Genomic DNA, 21494 nt, shown 5'->3' with positions numbered 1-21494 from the left:
TGAGTGCAGCACTTTCACAGCATCATCTTTTAGGATTTGAAATAGCATTAGCTGGAATTCCATCACCTCCACTAGCTTTTTTCGTAGTGATGCTTCCTAAGGCCCATATGACTTCACATTCCAGGATGTCTGGCTCTAGGTGTGATCACCCCATCATGGTTATCTGGGTCATGAAGATCGTTTTTGTACATTTCTTCTGTGTATTCTTGCCACCTCTTCTTAATATCTTCTGCTTCTGTTAGGTCCATACAGTTTCTGTCCTTAAATGTGCCTATCTTTACATGAAATCTTCCCTTGTGAAAGTTACTCAGTTATGTCCAACTCGTTGTGATCCCATGGACTGTATAGTCCATGGGATTCTCTAGGCAAGTATACTGGAGTGGGTAGCCTTTCCTTCTCCAGGGGATTTCCCAACCCAGGAATCAAACCCAGGTCTCTGGGATTGCAGACAGATTCTTTACCAGCTGAGCCACAAGGGAAGCACAAGAATATTGGAGTGGGTAACCTATCCCTTCTCCAGCAGATCTTCCCAACTCAGGAATAGAACTGGGGTCTCCTGAATTACAGGTGGATTCTTTACCAACAGAGCTATCAGGGAAGCCCTGTATCTTCCCTTTGTGTCTCTAATTTTCTTGAAGAGATCTCTAGTATTTTCCATTCTAGTGTTTTCCTCTATTTCTTTGCCTTGATCACTGAAGAAGGCTTTCTTATCTCTCCTTGCTATTCTTTGGAACTCAGCATTCAGATGGGTATATTTTTCATTTTGTCTTTTGCCTTTAGCTTCTCTTCTTTTCTCAGCTATTTGTAAGACCTCCTCAGACAACCATTTTGGCTTTTTTCATTTCCTTTTCTTGGAGATGGTCTTTATCATGCCTCCTGTACGATGTCATGAGCTTCTGTCCATAGTTCATCAGGCCCTCTGTCATCAGATCTTGAGTCCAAAAACAAGTATAAAATCTTAGAAATCATTTAGTCAAGTGTTGTAGTCTATGTGCCTGTGGAAGGAGTAAAGTCAACTTTTTGAAATGTGTCTCTTAATAAACAATCAAAATTATGCATTTTAATTACAGTCATAAAATATGCATGACAATTATAAATATGAGAAATTATAACAGTGTATGAGATAGCTGGTTGTTAATATTTTTCTTCTTTTGGTCAAAATTTAAATCTACTTAGAGATACCATTGGAAACTCTCTTTGTAATTATATGTGACTTTCATTAAAACAAAAATAAACTGGGAAATGACCACTTAATAGATTGAATTTTTTCATAAATAGCAATTTAAAACATCAATGTTTTGGGGAAATAATAATAATTTTAAAATGCCCTGAGGGTATTCACATATGCCCAAAAAAAGACATTTTAAACCAACCACGATGTGATGGGAACCAAAAATTTACTACAAATACCAGCAAGTAAACCTAACTGCATCACAAGTGAATAACATATCCCACCCTCAAAAAAGTGGAGAAGTCAAGAACTAATATAAGAAACTGTGGGAAATACTGTAAGATAAAGACAAAATAGGGGCTTCCCTGGTGGCTCAGATGGTAAAGAATCTGCCTGCAATGCAGGAGACTGGGATTCGATTCCTGGGTAGGGAAAGTCCCCTGGAGAAGGGAATGGTTACCCAATGCAGTACTCTTGCCTGGAGAATCCCATGGACAGAGTAGCCTGGTCAGCTACAGTCCATGGGGTTGCAAAGATTTGGACACAACTGAACAACTGACACATACAAAGACAAAATAAACTCTGGTTAGGAAAATTGTTTTTTGTAGGGGTATGATTTAGCAATTCTGAAACTATTTTATGTGTATACTGAAACTGACAAATATGAAAAATAGTGTTGATAAAATGAGAGCCAGGTCTCACATTTCTTATTTTCAAAGAAAGAACTTACACATAAGGAAAGAAGGAAGGCTAGAATGAACTATGCAGTGTTGGATTTGGTTTGAGGTATCTGTATAAACTGGTTTTTGATAGATTAATAAATAGAACAATAGACATGGAGTGTGTTTGTTCACCCACGCAGGGGTTAGTACACAAACACATTTTCTTATTCTGTCTGTTAGTATGGCCTAGAAGCCATGATATTCTGATCACAATTAGGTCACCTAGGACCCAGAAGAATCTGAAATTCTTCTGGTTCCAGAAAGTAAAGAGTTTTGCAAAGAGAGAAAACAACAACAAAAACAACACAGAGCCACCGTAGGGAACCCTAGACAGAACTGGAATAACTTTTTCAAAAGAATAAAATAATAATAGTATTGGAATATAACTCCTGGGCTAAAATACATTTTCATGGATCCTTACTGACTTAAATAAATAATCAGATTAACTAATAAATGATGGAAACATGACAAGCCTTTCCTATAGTAGAATTCTAATGAAAACATAGAAGAAACAAGGGAAATAAAGAACTATTGTTAGGCACTACCTTCAGTCATAATTTGTTACAGACAAAAATCCATTGATGAATAGAGAAATTTGGGGAAAAGGTTTGAGGATAAAAAGATTTGCATAACCTCAAGTGTGTCTCCCAAGGTATTTATCAACTGCGAAGGGAAGAATGACAACTTTAGCAGACACCATCTTAACCAAATGATCCAAGTAAACATCACTAGGAATAAGACATAGAGACGTCACGAGTCCCTTGATGTGAAGTACCAAGAAGGGTACAACATTATGCATGTGTTATTTTTGACAATAATGTACAACTTCAGTCTAACCATGAGAAAGTATCAGATGATCCCCATATTAAGGGCATTTTATAACATTGTTGAATATTCTTCAAAAGTGTCATAAACATAAAAGATAAGAAAAGCTAAGGAACTGCCATAGATTGTATAACAAATATAAATAACAACTAAATATAATGTGAGATCTTGTACAGGATGCTACAAAAGAAAAATGACATTAATGGAAAGTTTGTGAAATTCAAATAAGCTCTGTAGTTTAGTTAATAATATTGCATCAACATTAATTTCTTATTCTTCATTATTTTACTATAGTTGTATAAAATAACATTAGAAGAAGTTGCATGAAAAATACAGGAAAACTCTTGTACTATTCCTGAAGTTATGTAAAATTAGTTTTTAATGTATTCAAATAAAATTTTAAAAGGGGCTTTGTAGGGACCCATGTGTACAACCTCCTCATTTTACACATTAGAAGCTCCAAAATACTAAAGGATTTATCCACAATACAAAGTTTGAGGGAAAGATGAGCTCTAAGGGTATTGTCAAATTTTCTGAGAACTTCTTTCCTCTGGTTCAATGTATGAAAATTGAATTTTAATTCTTAGCAATTGGTAACTGCTGGTCAGCTAGTCTAAATTACAGCTTCCCAGTTTCAGTTCTCTTGGTGTTTATGCAATATGAAGATGAATGCCAAAATTGTTTTCACTATCTCTTGTCATACTGACAACCTACCTACAGTACATTGAGTAAATATACCAGTGACAAAAATGCTTTATCTCAAGTAGGCTTGTCTGTCTAGATTGAGGAATAAATAAAGCTACCAGATTTTATCAAGTTAAGAGAAAAACTCAGAATTTATAAATAAGGTATTTTTAGCAATAATTATCAACATTAAATGACTCTTCAACCTTTGAAAGGTGAATATCAAGCCACTTTAATTTAGAAATGTTAGATTCATAAAATAGTAACTTACACATGCTAGGAATAGATCTCTTACAAAAAGAAATATGTTTATGTTTGCACTTTTCTTTGATTTCAAGACATCAGCTAAGCCTAATGCACTTTCATTTATCTTTAGAAAAGAGGCAGGAACTATTTATCTTATAAAGCTTTATTAATTCCATATTCATTAACTGTCCAGTTTAGCACTCACTCGATGAATCAGCATTATCTTTGGGCCTGATATTGGTTTTCTAAAATTTTTTATTGAAAAGTTTTATTCTTTATCAGTAAGTAAGTATTACTCATTCAGTTGTGTCTTAACTCTTTTCGACTCCATGGGCTGTAAGCCGCTAGGCTCCTTTGTCCATAGTATTCTGTATGGAAGAATAGTGGAATGGGTGCCCATTCCCTTCTCCAGGGGATTATATTTGCCTTCAAAGTAGCAATTAACAACAACAACAAAAATACATCAAAAATGTTAAAGGTAGTAGCAATAAAAAGTGATCAGTGTCTTCCCTAGTGGCTCAGTGGTGAAAAATCCACCTGCATGGATGAGGGTTTAATCCCTGATCCAGGAAGATATCACATCCTGTGGAGCAATCAAGCCCAGATGCCACAACTATTGAGCCTGTGCTCTAGAGCCTGGGAGCTGCAACTACTGAGCCCATGTGCTATAACTACAGAACCCTATACATCTAGATCCCTTGCTCTGCAACAAGAGAAGCCACAAGGAGAAACCTGCACACGGCAACTAGAGAAAAGCCCGCTCAGCAACACAGCCAAACATAATTAATTAATTAATTATTTGAAAAAAAGTTATCAGGTCCCACTTGGATATTTATTATTTATAGATACAAATTGCTGATGCATCTGTTGCCAGGCTGAAAATCTCACAAGATTGATTAGCACCAGAACTAGCCTTGAGAATTACATACATGATATGAATTGAGGTAGTCTGGTCAGAGTTATCTGTTCCCACATGGTTCCACTGCTGAGCTACCCACTAGCTGAGACTCCAGCGTGAGAGCTTTAGAGATAATATATATAAATGTTAAGAAAAAGAAAAGCATGATCTGGCAGCCTCGGATTCTGGGTTGTAGAGTTTTCACCAATAATGATTTTTGTTACTTTAAGCAAATCTTTATTTTATATTGTAGTATTTAGTTGATTATTTTTTGTTACTTCAGACATGAAACTTTACATCTTGTATTCTCCATTTCCCTTCTGAAAAGGCTTCTTTGAGTTTTATCACTCTACTCCTAGTACTCTAGATGATGATGCTAAAATTCACAGAGTCTTTGTTCCTGGAACTTGCATTACTCTGTGTGGGATTACCTTCCATCTTCCCTGCCATAGATAAAATTCATATGCCAAATTTGGAACTGATTTAAAATATTTGTGTAGCTTTTTAAATGCTGTGAACAAGGAATGAGATTTTGCCAAAACTCTCTTACCAGAAAACATACCTTTTTTTCAGAGATAATACATCCTTCACTTTATGTTCTTTACAGTTTATAAAACATTTAATACATATCACTGAAGGTTCTTATAGCCCCAGTAGATATTAAGATGATTTTATGGGAGCTGAATTTGAAGACTAGTGAATGGATCCCTAAAATTGTCCATTAGTGAGAGGTGCAGCTCATCCAGCTACCGTGCTTCCCATTATACCACACCGTCTTAGGACACACCAGTTAGTGTTAGCTATTTCAAAAATAGCAACTTCTGAAATCACATATTAGCTCTTAGATTTTTTTTTTAAATATCTGTGTTTAATAGTAAGGGAAACGAATATGACTTGATATTTTATTTTGATTGAACATGAGCAAATGGTGCTTCCTTTGGGTATTTCTCTTATCTCCTCACTGAATTCATATGGAATTAGCAGTGGTAGTTTGGGAAATTCTTTTATAAAAATACCTTTCTTGACTTTGAGGTGTAGAAAGAGAATGGCTATGAATGAATATACTTGAAAGTGAGCAGTGCATTTTGTGAGACTTGAAATTCATCAAACTTAAGGTGCCTTACTTCTGAGCCTGTTCATGAAAGGACCTGAGAAGGCTGAAAGAGTTTTATATATGATCAAAATTGAATCTGAAGAAAAGCTGTCTAAAATTCTTATTGCCACATTTCTAAAGTTAGAAAAAAGTTTAAAATGTGATTGTATAGAGAGTCTCATCCTGAAATCCTAGAAAATGACAATTCTTAGGAGGTTTAGGGAGGATATGGGGAGAAAAATGGGTGTAGGGAACAAAGAAAATCAAAGTAAAACTTCATAGAGATCAGAAAATATTATTTTAGGTAAGAGAATAAATAAATCTTTACTCTAGGACTCAGCTTAATAAAGCTGATTAGTTAAATTTAAAACCTTTGGTTTTGGAATCACAACCGCAAGGATATGGGATAAATCCTAGCTCACAGTTCTGAGCAGCTTCTTAATCATTTTCAGCATCAGTTTCATCTACACCGTGGGAATATGAGTTTATTAGAAATGATGTTTTGAAAATTAGGGGGAAAGTATGTAAGGTACTAAAACATTGCTCTGGCAAATCTTTTATTTTTAAGTGCAAGAAAAATGACCAGAGTTCTTACTAATAAAACTAGATTATCTATATTGAATATAGATTTTGGGGGTTGAAGAAAGGAGTAGGGGGATTTATTTTCACCATATATCATTTAGCTAAGTTTGAAATGTATACCATGAATATGTATTGCCTCATCAAAAGAGTGGTTTTTAAAATTATGCAAACATTATAGACTAAATCTCATGTTGAGATCTTGGGAATCTATAAAGTAATCAATGGAAATCAGTATTTCTATGATCCCCTTATAGAAGTACCGTAAAGGAATAAATGGCCTCCTAGCTATACCTTTAGTTTCTCTCTTACGTCCCAGCTGAAAGCCTCCCATCAATTTAGTACAAATATGTATCTGAAAGAATTTTGTAAAATTCTTATATTTTTATTTTAAATTATCCTTAATCATTTTGGAAGGCATATACTTTTGATATTCCATTTTATAGACAGATATACATGCTGAACTTCATAGATATTAATTCATTCAAAATCACATGTTAAGTAAAAAGGGTGGGATTCAAACTTAGAAAATTTTCAAAATTCTATTATGCTTTAAAAATAGAGCGTATTGTTTTAGAACAGAATGTATGGCAATATCCCATATTCCTTGTCCCCATGCATGCATAGCTTCCCCATTATCAACACCCCTCACCACCATGGTATATCTGTTATAACTGATGTACCCACAGTGATATATCATAATTACCTGAAGTTCCCAGGTGGCAGATTAAAAACTCACCTGCCAATGCAGGAAACATAAGAGACCAGGGTTCGATCCCAGGGTCAGGAAGATCCCCTGGAGGAAGGCATGGCAACTCACTCCAGTATTCTTGCCTGGAGAATCCTATGGACAGAGAAACCTGGTGGGCTACAGTCCGTAGGGTCCCAAAGAGTTGGACAGGACTGAAGTGACAGCATGCATGCATGTACCTGAAGTTTAAAGCTTACATTAAAATTCATTCTTGGTGTTGTCCATTCTATGAGTTTTGGCAAATGTACCTAAATAATGAAATATATACATCATTATGGTATCATATAGGGCATCTGCACTGCCCTAAAGCCCTGCTTTACCTACTCACATATCCATTCCCCTTAAGCCCTGGCAACCACTGAAAATATCTATAATTTTGTCTTTTTTCTGAATATCATCTAATTAGAATCATACAGTATGTAAAATTTTTGGATTAGCTTCTTTCACTTCAGTTCAGTCAGTTCAGTCGCTCAGTCATGTCCGACTCTTTGTGACCCCATGAATTGCAGCACGCCAGGCCTCCCTGTCCATCACCAACTCCCGGAGTTCACTCAGACTCATGCCCATCGAGTCGGTGATGCCATCCAGCCATCTCATCCTCTGTCGTCCCCTTCTCCTCCTGCCCCCAGTCCCTCCCAGCATCAGAGTCTTTTGCAATGAGTCAACTCTTCGCATGAGGTCGCCAAAGTACTGGAGTTTCAGCTTTAGCATCATTCCTTCCAAAGAACACCCAGGGCTGATCTCCTTGAGAATGGACTGGTTGGATCTCCTTGCACTTAGTATTGTGCATTTAAGTTTCCTCCATATCTTTTAACTTGATAGCTATTTCTTTTTAGTGATAAATAATATTTCATTGTCTGGATGCATCACCGTTTATCTATTCTCCTACTGATGGGCATCATGGTCACTTCCAAATTTTGGCATTTGTGAATAAAGCTGCAGTAAATATCCATATGCAGATTTTTGTGTGGGTATACATTTTCAACTCTTTCAGGTAAATACCAAGGAGTGAATTTGCTGGATTCTATGGTAAGAGTATGTTTAGTTTTGTTAAATGCCACCAAACTGTCTTCCAAAATGCCTATTATTTTTCATTTCCACCAGAAATGATTGAGAACTCTTGATGCTCCATATTTCACCAGCATCTGGTGTTGTCAGTTTTGGATTTCACCAATTTTTCTAGGTGTGTAGTGGTATTTCATTGCTGTTTTCATTTGCATTTCTCTAACGATATATAATGTGAAACATCTTTTCATATGTTTGTTTGCTATTTGTAACTTTTAAAACTTTTTGACCACAAATCTGTGTATTAAAAACAAACAAAATAAGTGTGCCACCGGATGTGAGGAATTAGTTCCCAAAATTGGAAGTGAGGGTCCAGGGGGCTAAGAAGCTGTGTAGAGGGCAGGCTGAAAATGGATGCTGGAGAAATTGGATCTCAGCCAATGGGCAGTTGTCCAATTACTGAACTTTCAGCAGGTGGACCTTTTGAAAGTCATGATATTCTTTGGAAATTTTTTTTAATGTGAAAAATGAACTTTTTCCCAGTCATCTTCTTGAATTATTAGGGACACCTAATCTTACATTTTAATCTTGCATCTTATATCTGCTCAGAAATGATAAGGGGAAGTAGGTAGGGTATATAACACAAGATGGACCAGGTGTTAATAACTGCCAATGATGTATAATGGTGAAGGATTTTATTATATTCTTCTATTTCTATATATGGTTAAAGTTTTCTACAATAAATAATTTAAAATAAATATGCAAAGCAACATGATATAAGATATATAAAGTTTTTGAGATAAGACACAGCTTGTTCCTTTAGGAGAAGGAAATGGCAACCCATTCCAGTATTCTTGCCTGGAGAATCCCAGGGACAGAGGAGTCAGGTGGGCTGCCGTCTATGGGGTCGCACAGAGACGGATACTACTGAAATGACTTAGCAGCAGCAGCAGCAGCAGTGTTCCTTTAATTGTTGGGTCATTTGCTAATTGTTTTGAATCATTTAAAATCATACAAAAATGTAATATTTGAAGCTTCATGCTTTTAGTGTATATTATATTGACAGAGGTATTTTCTGATTCCCTGGTGGCTCAGTGGTAAAGAATCCCCCTGTACTCTGAATCCAACAGTATTCCCCAAATTCATATATTGAAGCTCTAATTCCCAGGATGACTATATTTGGAGATAGGGCCTTTAAGAAGGTCATTAAGATTAAATGTGGCCACAAATGCCCTAATCCAATGACTGATGTCATTACAACAGGAGGAAGAGACCCCAGGGATATACACAAAGGCCTTGTGGGGACACAAAGAGAAGGCCTGTATCTGTGAGCAAAGGACAGAGGCCCTAGGAGAAACTAACCATGCCAGCATCATGATTTCAGACTTCCAACCTTCAGAATGTGGGAAAATAAACGTCTATTATTTAGGTCATTCATTTGGTGGCTTTTTTTTTTCTTTTTTAATGGCATCCCCAGCTGACTAGTATACCAGAATAAAATGTTCAATGGAAATAAAATGAATTTATCCACATTAAGAAACACTTAGGGTCTATTTGCTGTTCTAAAATTACAAATGAAGTTCAAGGCAATACAGCCTTGAACTTTCATTTTGTTCCAGCTTCAAATCTTTCACTGATTATGTTAAGGGGTAATGAAAAGGCTATTAAGGTATTTTTAATGATCCATCATAAAATGATGTAATGAAAGAACCCCTCTTGATGGTGGAATATAAATTTGGCCTACTATAATAAAGTTGTGTTATTAATTAAAGTAGAAGCACTGCATCAATATGAATAAATAATATAGTTGCCTTTTTACTATAATTTAACCTATACAACATTAGAAGTACTGATACAAGAGAAATTCTACTCCTCTGAAAACACCTCTGCCAACACAACATTCACTAAAGGCATAAAACCTCAAATATTACATTCTTGTCTGATTTTAAATGTTTCAAAACACTTAGCAAATGACCCAACACCCAACAATTAAAAGAACACAGTTGTATCTTCTTGTCTCAAAAACTTTACTTATATATTTTATATCATGTCACTTTGAACATTTATTTTAAATTATTTATTATAGAAACCTTTAACCATATATAGAAATAGGAGACTACAATAAAATCCTTTAGCATTATCTATCATCAACAGTTATCGACACCTGGCCCATCTCGTGTTCTGTACCCTACTTACTTCCCCTTATCATTCCTGCACAAGCGTAAAAGGTATTACTTCATCTGTACATATTTCAGTGTGTTTCTCTGAAAGTCAATAACTTTCTTTTTAAAGATACCCATGATGTCATTATTATTTGAAAAGCTTAATAAATCCTTAATACCAGAAAAGATCCATTGTTTAAATTTTTCCAACTTTCTCACAAATGTCACAATTATTTTTATATTTAAAAAATCAGGAACAAGGTCAGTTACAAACATTGCATTTAGTTAATATGTCTCTTTAAAAGATTTTGTAGCAGAACAAGTGGCTTTTTGCCCACTGCACAATGGAAAGACCAAATGCTGAGGCAATAGTCTCTTCCAGAATGTAAAGGCTTCATTGCAGTGTGGCCAAATAAAAAGACAGGAAGCAAAGTTAAGATGTGTTTCCTGGATAGGCAGTTGAGTGGGGTATTTTATCTGGGAAACAGGGAGCAAGAGGGGTAGGGGGCCCGGGAATGAATGGTGGAAAGCAAATTTTTAGTTTCAAGAGTTCACTATACAAATGTGACTGTTCTTCATACCTTGTCATGTGTTACATTTACAAAATGGGCAGGATTCATTATGAAGCTTGTGGTAGGTTTTCATCTTTGAGGTGTAAAGCTCGCTATGTCATTCTAGTCCCTCACTGTGCCTGCACCTGCATGATGCTTACTGAGGGGCTGTAAGTGAGTCATTTCTTTATCTGTGGTTTCTCTGGTACTCAGCAAAACAAGCTTGGTGTTCTCAACCTATCATTCTGTTTCTGCCTTAGTGCCTTATAACTTAGAGCTCAGTGTCTGTTTCTCTCCATCTTTCTCCTTTTTAAAAATCACTTGCAACATAGTTGTTGAATCAGAAATAAGGTTCTTTGTCCAGCAGTTCCCTGTAGTTCAGCTTTTGCTGATTGCTTCTCTCCTGTGTCTTTTAACATACTCTTTGCTCTTTGTTAAAGAAGTTATTGAGAGGTCATGACCAGCAATTGACCTGTGAACTGGGTCTGGGTAGTCAGAGGCTCCTCTCCCTCTTCTCTGTCCTTCGAATGAATATATGTTCCACCCACTGATACCACAGCCGGAACCGTTTTCAAGGATGCGAACTGGAGAGAGTAATTTACTTTTGAGACCATCTAGACGTATACATGACTGAACCCAGTTAAAGCCTCTATATAAACCCTTAAGATTCTGATGTTCAGGTGTGAAGATCTGCTTGTCTTGCAGCTGCCCAAGTCAAGCCTGGCAATTAAGTCCCCTTGCTTATTAAACCTGCCACCTACCAATCAGGAATGGTCAGCCTCTTTCTTGGATCTCTTCTTGCCCTCCATATATAGGGGGCAGATCTCACCCAGTAAATTCATAAGTTTGTAAACCAAAAGTCTTGTGTATTTTTCTATAGATTAGAAATGGAGGCTTGATGTGATTCAGATTTATTGATTTCTCTTTTTTGTAATACTGTTTCATAGATAGTATTGTGTTTATCTAAAATGAGGCACATAAAGTCTGTCTTTCTTGTTTCTGATGTTAAGAGCAACTGTTGATCAATATCTAGATTAATTAATTCATTAGAGTATATAAAATGATATAATTCTGTCATATTATTTTCTAATCTGAAATTCTCCCTTAAAAATAAACTTCTCATATATTGCTTCATTATCCAAAAAACACAGTGATGGTAGAAAACGGTAGGATACATATTCAAGTTTTTACATTTATTTCACAGCATAATGGGTCCATTTACCAGCATCTTCAAATGATGAGAAATGAGCATTTTTTTACCATCACGATGAACTGTTACATTTATTCCATTTTATGTATTTAAATTATCTTATTTTTGATGCTTGCATTTTTAAATCTTCAACCAGTATGAAACTCTTCAATAACTACAGAGTCCTTTGGCATGACCCTAGTAGAGGTCTTGAGATTTATTTATTTTTTGGTACCTAAGGTAAAATGTTTCCATGCAGACATTATATAATCCCTGCTGTTTTTGAGAAACTTTGGTTCATTTTATAGGAAAATGATATACTAAGACCAAAGTCTGGGCACTAGAAATATCCTTTGCTACCAGGTTGTCAGTAGGATCTTTCCAATGGACGTGGGTTGGAAAAATACTTAAAAAATTTATGTTTAGTGGTTGTGTTTCATTTTAACAGCATGTTATTATTAACAAAATAAGTAAGCTTCAGCAATATGTGAACCATGAACTACCAGATGTTCAAACTGGTTTTAGAAAAGGCAGAGGAAACAGAGATCAAATTGCCAATATCCGATGGATCATGTGAAAAAGCAAGAGAGTTCCAGAAAAACATCGATTTCTGCTTTATTGACTATGTCAAAGCCTTTGACTGTGTCGATCACAATAAACTGGAAAATTCTGAAAGAGATGGGAATACCAGACCACCTGACCTGCCTCTTGAGAAACCTGTATGCAGGTCAGGAAGCAACAGTTAGAACTGGACAAGGAACAACAGACTGGTTCCAAATAGGAAAAGGAGTTTGTCAAGACTGTATATCGTCACCCTGCTTATTTAACTTCTATGCAGACTACATCATGAGAAACGCTGGGCTGGAAGAAGCACAAGCTGGAATCAAGATTGTCAGGAGAAATATCAACAACCTCAGATATGCAGATGACACCACCTTTATGGCAGAAAGTGAAGAGGAACTCAAAAGCCTCTTGATGAAAGTGAAAGAGGAGAGTGAAAAAGTTGGCTTAAAGCTCAACATTCATAAAACTAAGATCATGGCATCCAGTCCCACCACTTCATGGGAAATAGTTGGGGAAACAGTGGAAAAAGTGTCAGACTTTATTTTTCTGGGCTCCAAAATCACTGCAGAATATGACTGCAGCCATGAAATTAAAAGACGCTTACTCCTTGGAAGGAAAGTTATGGCCAACCTAGATAGCATATTCAAAAGCAGAGACATTATTTTGCCAACTAAGGTTCGTCTAGTCAAGGCTATGGTTTTTCCTGTGGTCATGTATGGATGTGAGAGTTGGACTGTGAAGAAAGCTGAGTGCTGAAGAATTGATGCTTTTGAACTGTGGTGTTGGAGAAGGCTCTTGAGAGTCCCTTGGACTGCAAGGAGATCCAACCAACCATTCCTCTCTAAAGGAGATCAGTCCTGGGTGTTCTTTGGAAGGAATGATGCTAAAGCTGAAACTCCAGTACTTTGGAGTTTGCATGCACCTCATGCAAAGAGTTGACTCATTGGAAAAGACCCTGATGCTGAGAGTCTTTGGGGGCAGGAGGAGAAGGGGACGACAGAGGATGACATAGCTGGATGGCATCACTGACTCGATGGACGTGAGTTTGAGTGAACTCCGGTAGTTGGTGATGTACAGGTAGGCCTGGTGTGCTGTGATTCATGGGGTTGCAGTCAGACACGACTGAGCTACTGAACTGAACTGAACTGAACTGAGAGATATGTATGTATACATGTTTGTGCATATATATATATACACACACATATCTATTTATTTATCTGCTTCAGCCTAATTCCTGGATACCTTAGGTAAACAGTTAGAAATACTCTTTCCCTCTTTCTATTTTGTATTCTTTTTCTCCCTTTGTCTTCCCCTCTTCTCCTGTTTTCTCTTACAGATCAGGAAAGTTAGAAAACTTATTACACCAGTATAGTTGAGAAATAATGACCAAGGTTATAGCAGTTACATTTGGAATGTATCTGGAAGGTAGAGCCAGCAGCATTTGATGATGAATGGACTGTAAGTGTAGAATGAGGGAATGGGAGAAACAAAAATAACTGCGGTTTTTGACATAAACACATGGTGAATTGAGATGCCATTTACTGAAATAGGAAGGACTGGAGGAGAAATACATTTGAAGGGGGAGAGGGACTTAGAATTATTTGGACTTGCCAAGTTTGATATGTCCATTAGACCTCCAAGACTGAATATCAAATACAGTTGGATAAAGCCCCCAACTAGAAAATAAACTCTAAGAAGATAGCTATTTTTGTCTATTTTGTTCAGTACTATGGCTCAGACGGTAAAGAATCTGCCTGCAATGCGGGAGACCTAATCTTGATCCCTGTGTTGGGAAGATCCCCTGAAGAAGGGTATGGCTACCACTCCATTATCCTTGCCTGGAGAATTCCATGTACAGATGAGCCTGGTGGGTTTTAGTCCATGGGGTCGCAAAGAGTTGTACATGACTGAGCAACTTTCACTTTTTCACTGTATCTTCAAAGCTTGAAAGAGGCACATAATGGATGTCCAGTAGATATTCACTGAGTGAATAAGCAGACAAAAATAAATGTGAAAAATATATCTCAGAACTTAGAAAATATGTCTCTTCTTATTCCAAATGGACTCCTCTCCAATTCATGTAATTTTAATATTCTATTTAATCTTTATACAGCTTCAGTTAAGAACAATACTGATAGAATAGCCATTTAATTCCTAATGGAAGAGATAATAAGCAACAGGCAGATGGACCTTATGGGTCAAATCAACTATTTATATTTCAAGCCTTTATTATCTTTATACTTGGTAGTTTGTCACTATATATATATATATATATATATATATATATATCACTTATATATATACATTGGCTTCCCAAAGTCAAATATGAAAGACAAAGGGAAACAAATGAAGGCTTTGTAAGGGGTTAATGGGTTCTCACTTTGATTTTGACGGTAGTTAATTATCAGCTCCTGGGTGTTTCGTAGTATGTGACTAGGACATAGTAGCAGAAAGTGGCTTTTTACCTACTCTGATTATTTTTGGCCTTGCTCTACTGGTATAAGATGGTTTTCTGTGTATTTTATCCTGTTTTAAGGATTTCATGAAACATACTTGATTTGCAAATAATTTCTGGCATGACAACAAAGATGATACATTTATTGTCCTTTTACTCTTGTTTTCTTTGGGAATTCCTTGGCGGTCTTCTGGTTGGGACACGGAACTATAACTGCAGAGTCCAGGTACTATCCCTGGTCGGAGAACTAAGATCCCTCAAGCTGCACTGCACAGCCAAATTAAAAACAAAACAAAACAAATAGACAAAAAAAAATCCTTTGGTTTTCTTTCTGGCCTCAGAATTTTAGAGAGAAGTGCCTTATTGTTTCTACAACTTGCCAAAGCAAATGTTGGAAAAAATTAGATTGGCATTTATTCTAGTACACTCATTGCATTATCATTTAATGCTAGATTAGCCATTGCAGTCTTGGCAGTGAAAAACAAGCCATTAATTTTAAATTGTAACATGAGTGGTCAGTTACAATTAACTGCAGTCAAGAAGCAACAGTTAGAATTGGACATGGAACAACAGCCTGGTTCCAAATTGGGAAAGGAGTATGTCAAGGTTGTATATTGTCACCCTGCTTATTTAACTTCTATGCAGAGTACATCATGCTAAATGCTGGGCTGGATAAATCACAAGCTGGAATCAAGATTTCTGGGAGAAATATCAATGATCTCAGATTTGCAGATGACACCAACCTTATGGGAGAAAGCAAAGAAGAACTAAAAACTCTTGATGAAAGTGAAAGAGGAGAGTGAAAAAGTTGGCTTAAAACTCAACATTCAGAAAACCTAGATCATGGCATCTGGTCCCATCTCTTCATGGCAAATAGATGGGGAAACAATGGAAACAGTGATGGAGTTTGTTTTTTGGGGCTCCAAAGTCACTGCAGATGGTGACTGCAGCCATGAAATTAAAAGATGCTTACTCCTTGGAAGAAAAGTTATGACCAACCTAGACAGCATATTAAAAAGCAAAGACATTACTTTGCCAACAGAGGTCCGGCTAGTAAAAGCTATGGTTTTTCCAGTAGTCTTGTATGGATGTGAGAGTTGGACTATAAAGAAAGCTGAGCACCAGAGAACTGATGCTTTTGAACTGTGGTGTTGGAGAAGACTCTTGAAAGTTCCTTGGACTGCAAGGAGATCCAGCTAGTCTATCCTAAAGGAAATCAGTCCTGAATAATAATTGGAAGGACTGATGCTGAAGCTGAAATTCCCATCGTTTGGCCACCTGATGCGAAGAAGTGACTCATTGGAAAAGACCCCGAGGCTGGGAAAGATTGAAGGTCTGAGGCGTAGGGGACGAGAGAGGATGAGATGGTTGGATAGCATCACTGACTCAATGGACATGAGTTTGAGTAAGCTCCGGGAGTTATTGATGGACGGGGAGGCCTGGTGTGCTGCAGTCCATGGGGTTGCAAAGAGTTGGACATGACTGAGCGACTGAACTGAACTAATGAGTGGTCAGAGATGGTGACACTCAGGTATGTATGAACAAAAGTTCTCATTTAGGAAGAGAATGTGAATTATGTGCTTTTATTCAACACATGGTTTCCAGGTGGTTTATTATCCTATGAGTCTGAGATCCTAGATTTAATTTGATATTACCTTGAATTGTTATCCATAGGAGCTGCTGTGATATTGAATAATTTGTAACCAGATTTATCAAAATGTGTACAGAATTCTGCAGAATTTTGTTTAGGTACTTCTGAATGTAAACTACAGTCATGAATGAAATGTTAGGGTAATATTATGCCACTATGATTGTATTCATTATTTGTGAGTATGCTGTAATCAATATATCTTGAGTTGAATTCTGAGAAAAAATTTTATTTTTAAATTGCATATTTTATAAATTCTATTCTCAAATATGCAAGTTAATTTAGTAGCAATGAGCTTCTTATAAGGAAATTTATACAGCTGGTAATTCAGAATTTCAGGAATCTTCTCCATATTTATGCCACTATCCAACTGTACCAAGTGTTTCAAATTAATATTCAATTCACTTAGGTTTCTGATGCACTTTTCATCCCTGTAAAGGTCTTGGTATCATAACTTTTTTTATGTTTTCCTCATACATATTCTATAGAGGTATAACGTAAAATTATTTGTTAACTACAAATAGTCTATCCTTCTAGAGGTAATTTTTCAACCTTTTTGTAGATTTAAGGTCAAACAACTCTCAAAAGGCTTGAATCCCTAAGATCATTATACTGCATTTAAAAATTAGTTTAATGATATGCATATTAATTGCAGCCTTTATTTTAAACATTTTTTCATGTGAGCTCAGGCCCTCCTACAATGAAGAAAAGTACAATTTTTGGTAAATGAATTAACATATGATGAATATGCCCAGGGGTGGGAGGAAAAGAAACATGAATGTTAACACCTAAAGACATTTGTCAGATCAAGTGGGAGTTAGAAGAGGAATACTAAGAAAGAGGAAAAATCAAAAGGGGACACAAGAAGACAAGTCTGATTAGTATGATTTTTTTTTAAGATTTTTTTTAAAATGAGGACCATTTTTTAAGGTCTTCATTGAATTTATTACAATGTTGCTTCTGTTTTATGTTTTGTTTTTTTGGTCCCAAAGCATATGGGTTCTTAGCACACTGACCAGGGATGGAACCCTCTGCGTTGGAAGGCAAAGTCTTAACCACTGGACTACCAGAAAAGCCCCTGATTAAGTTGATCTTTGAAGATGAAGGCAAGAATCCTCTTTGTTGTAATTCTCAGCAGAACACGGATTCTAGTTTTTATAGTTCACAGAATTTTTTTTTTTCTACTAATGAACACCAGCCTATGTATATTAGTGGAGATTGGAATAAGGCAAATATGAATTTGCTGGTTCATTCTATCTTCTTCCCCATCTTCTTTCACTGTTACAGAAAACTAAATGGGATATGTATAACATCTCATTTTATTTATTTCATTTGCCCTCAGAGTAATTTCAAATGAAGTGTGAAATGACTAAAAATACCTAAGCTTTTTCTTGAATCATTTAGATAGAATTATAGGGAAATATTTGTATTTATAGTTTGCAAATATATATTATTTTCTAAATTGCCATGCCCTTGCAATGTTTTGTGTGTTTGTGTATATCTTTTTTTTTTTTAAATTTTGGCATCTAAGCTAAAGAAACAAAAATAATATTATAGTGGTGGATGAAGTTATCACCCTGCTAATATCATATATTTGCTTGAGTGTAAAAAATCACCTGCAATGTGGGAGACCTGGGTTCAGTCCCTGTGTTGGGAAGACCCCCTGGAGAGGGCATGGAAACCCACTCCAGTATTCTTGCTTTGAGAACTCCATGAGCAGAATAACCTGGTGGGCTACAGTCTGTGGGGTCATAAAGAGGCGGACATGACTGAGTGACTAAGTACACAGCACGCAGTATCATACGGTTGATACAAAGAAGCATGCATTATTGTTTTTCAGATCTTTAGGTTAAGTTTATGAATTATGAAAAAGGAAATATTGCACCCATACACCAAAGTGGGGAATGTAGATAAACTTAGTTGATTCTTCAGTGAGAGTTAGCTTCATTGTTTGTTAAAGTTTAGGTTAAAAAATATGCAAATTTACACATAGCCATTTATGAGACACTTTTGATTACTCTCACCACTTATTTATAAAATAGAGTTGACAATTGAAACATGAAAGAGGTAAGAGTTAAGTAAATTAACTTTAAAATTATTTTGTATATGGTTACTGATTATTTCCTATCTTGAACAATGATTAAGTTGGAGATTAAAATATCAACTTTAAAATGATCTTATTGCCTTGATATGTTCTAGAAGTGAGTTGGATGATTAAAAATGGGTATTTCAACTGCAAGATTTTAGAATTATGTAATTATTTACAGAGACACTTAAGGTGACCTTTCACTATTAGGAGGAACTGCAGCCTGATATTAATAAGAATAAGTAATTTAACCTGCCAGAGAAACTTGATGAAAGAATTTCAGAATCTATGGCTTTCAAATCCTTCAAGGTTTATTAGTCTCTGTACCCTGACACAGAAACAAGCTGATAACTATAATGCATTACTTTTCAGTGAAGAAGGTATTTAAAAGCTGAATAGCCACAAAAAGAGCTTACACTATTTGAGGAGAATGATAATTTTTATAGTATCATACAAACATGTAATCCAAATGTTCCTCATTAGTTCTAATCCTTTTAGCTAGCATTGTAGTATTATAAGCTATTTTGCAGCTATTCAGCTTTTAAATACCCTCTTCACTGGAAAGTAAAGCCTTATAGTTATCAGCTTATTGCTGTGTCAGGGTACAGAGACTAATAAACCTTGAAGAATTTAGAAAGCCATAGATTCTGAAATTCTTTCATCTACTGTGGGCAAGAATCCCTTAGAAGAAATGGAGTAGCCATCATAGTCAATAAAACAGTCTGAACTTCAGTACTTGGATGCAATCTCAAAAATGACAGAATGATCTCTGTTTGTTTCCAAGGCAAACCTTTCAATATCACAGTAATGCACACCTATGCCCTGACCAGTAATGCTGAAGAAGTTGAAGTTGAACAGTTCTATGAAGACCTACAAGACCTTCTAGAACTAACACCCAAAAAAGATGTCATTCATCAAAGGGGACTTAAATGCAAAAGAGGTATGTCCAGAGATACCTGGAGTAACAGGCAAATTTGGCCTTGGAGTACAGAATGAAGCAGGGCAAAAGCTAATAGGGTTTTGCCAAGAGAATGCATTGGTCAGAGCAAACACCCTCTTTCAACAACACAAGAGAAGACTCTACAAATGGACATCACCAGATGGTCAATACTGAAATCAGATTGATTATATTCTTTGAGAATAAAGATGGTGAAGCTCTATACAGTCAGCAAAAACAAGACCGGGAGCTGACTGTGGCTCATATCATTCCTTATGGCCGAATTCAGACTTAAATTGAATAAAGTAGGGAAAATGACTAGACAATTCAGGTATGACCTAAATCAAATCCCTTATGAATATACAGTGGAAGTGCAAATAGATTCAAGGGATTAGATTTGATAGAGTGCCTGAAGGACTATGGACAGAGGTTCATGATATTGTACAGGAGGCAGTGATCAAGACCATCCCCGAGAAAAAGAAATGCAAAAATGAAAAATGATTGTCTGAGGAGGCCTTACAAATAGCTGTGAAAGACGAGAAGTGAAAGGCAAAGGAGAAAAGGAAAGATAAACCCATTTGAATGCAGAGTTCCAAAGAATAGCAAGGAGAGATAAGAAAACTTTTCTCCATGATCAGTGCCAAGAAATAGAGGAAAACAACAGAATGGGAAAGACTATAGATCTCTTCAAGAAAATTAGAGATACAAAGGGAACATTTCATGCAAAGATGAACATAAAAAAGGACAGAAATGGTATGGACCTAACAGAAGCAGAAGATATTAAGAGGTGGCAAGAATACACAGAACTATACAAAAAAGATCTTAATGACCCAGATAATCACGATGGTGTGATCTCTCACCCAGAGCCAAACATTATGGAATGTGAAGTCAAGTGGGCCTTAGGAAGTATCACTGTACACAAAGCTAGTGGAGGTGATGGAATTCCACTTGACCTATTTCAAATCCTAAAAGATGATGCTGTGAAAGTGCTGCACTCAATATGTCAGCAAATTTGGAAAATTCAGCAGTGGCCACAGGACTGGAAAAGGTCGGTTTTCATTCCAATCCCAAAGAAAGGCAATGCTAAAAACTCTTCAAACTACTGCACAGTTGCACTCATCTCACACACTAGTAAGATCAGATCAGATCAGTCGCTCAGTCGTGTCTGACTCTTTGCGACCCCATGAATCGCAGCACGCCAGGCCTCCCTGTCCATCACCAACTCCTGGAGTTCACTCAGACTCACTTCCATTGAGTCAGTGATGCCATCCAGCCATCTCATTCTCTGTCGTCCCCTTCTCCTCTTGCCCCCAATCCTTCCCAGCATCAGAGTCTTTTCCAATGAGTCAACACTTCGCATGAGATGGCCAAAGTACTGGAGTTTCAGCTTCAGCATCATTCCTTCCAAAGAACACCCAGGACTGATCTCCTTCAGAATGGACTGGTTGGATCTCCTTGCAGTCCAAGGGACTCTCAAGAGTCTTCTCCAACACCACAGTTCAAAAGCATCAATTCTTCAGTGCTCACCCTTCCTCACAGTCCAATTCTCACATCCATACATGACCACAGGAAAAACCATAGCCTTGACTAGACGAACCTTTGTTGGCAAAGTAATGTCTCTGCTTTTCAACATGCTATCTAGGTTGGCCATAACTTTCTTTCCTAGGAGTAAGCGTCTTTTAATTTCATGGTTGCAGTCACCATCTGTAGTGATTTTGGAGCCCAGAAAAATAAAGTCTGACACTGTTTCCACTGTTTCCCCATCTATTTGCCATGAAGTGATGGGACCGGATGCCATGATCTTCTTTTTCGGAATGTTGAGCTTTAAGCCAACTTTTTCACTTTCCACTTTCATCAAGAGGCTTTTGAGTTCCTCTTCACTTTCTGCCATAAGGGTGTTGTCATCTGCATATCTGAGGTTATTGATT

The 21494-nt window shown here is 36.6% G+C and overlaps 1 pseudogene; it reads left to right on the top strand.

Annotated features, from left to right (window-relative positions):
- The first annotated feature begins 8384 nt into the window (after positions 1 to 8384).
- On the top strand, positions 8385 to 9723 carry LOC102394486 (annotated as a pseudogene).
- Positions 9724 to 21494: the final 11771 nt, after the last annotated feature.

This window comes from Bubalus bubalis, chromosome 12 (assembly GCF_019923935.1).
Source record: "Bubalus bubalis isolate 160015118507 breed Murrah chromosome 12, NDDB_SH_1, whole genome shotgun sequence".
NCBI lineage: Eukaryota > Metazoa > Chordata > Mammalia > Artiodactyla > Bovidae > Bubalus > Bubalus bubalis.
Note: the sequence above shows the minus strand (reverse complement) of the source record. Positions and strands in the feature narration are given on the sequence as shown.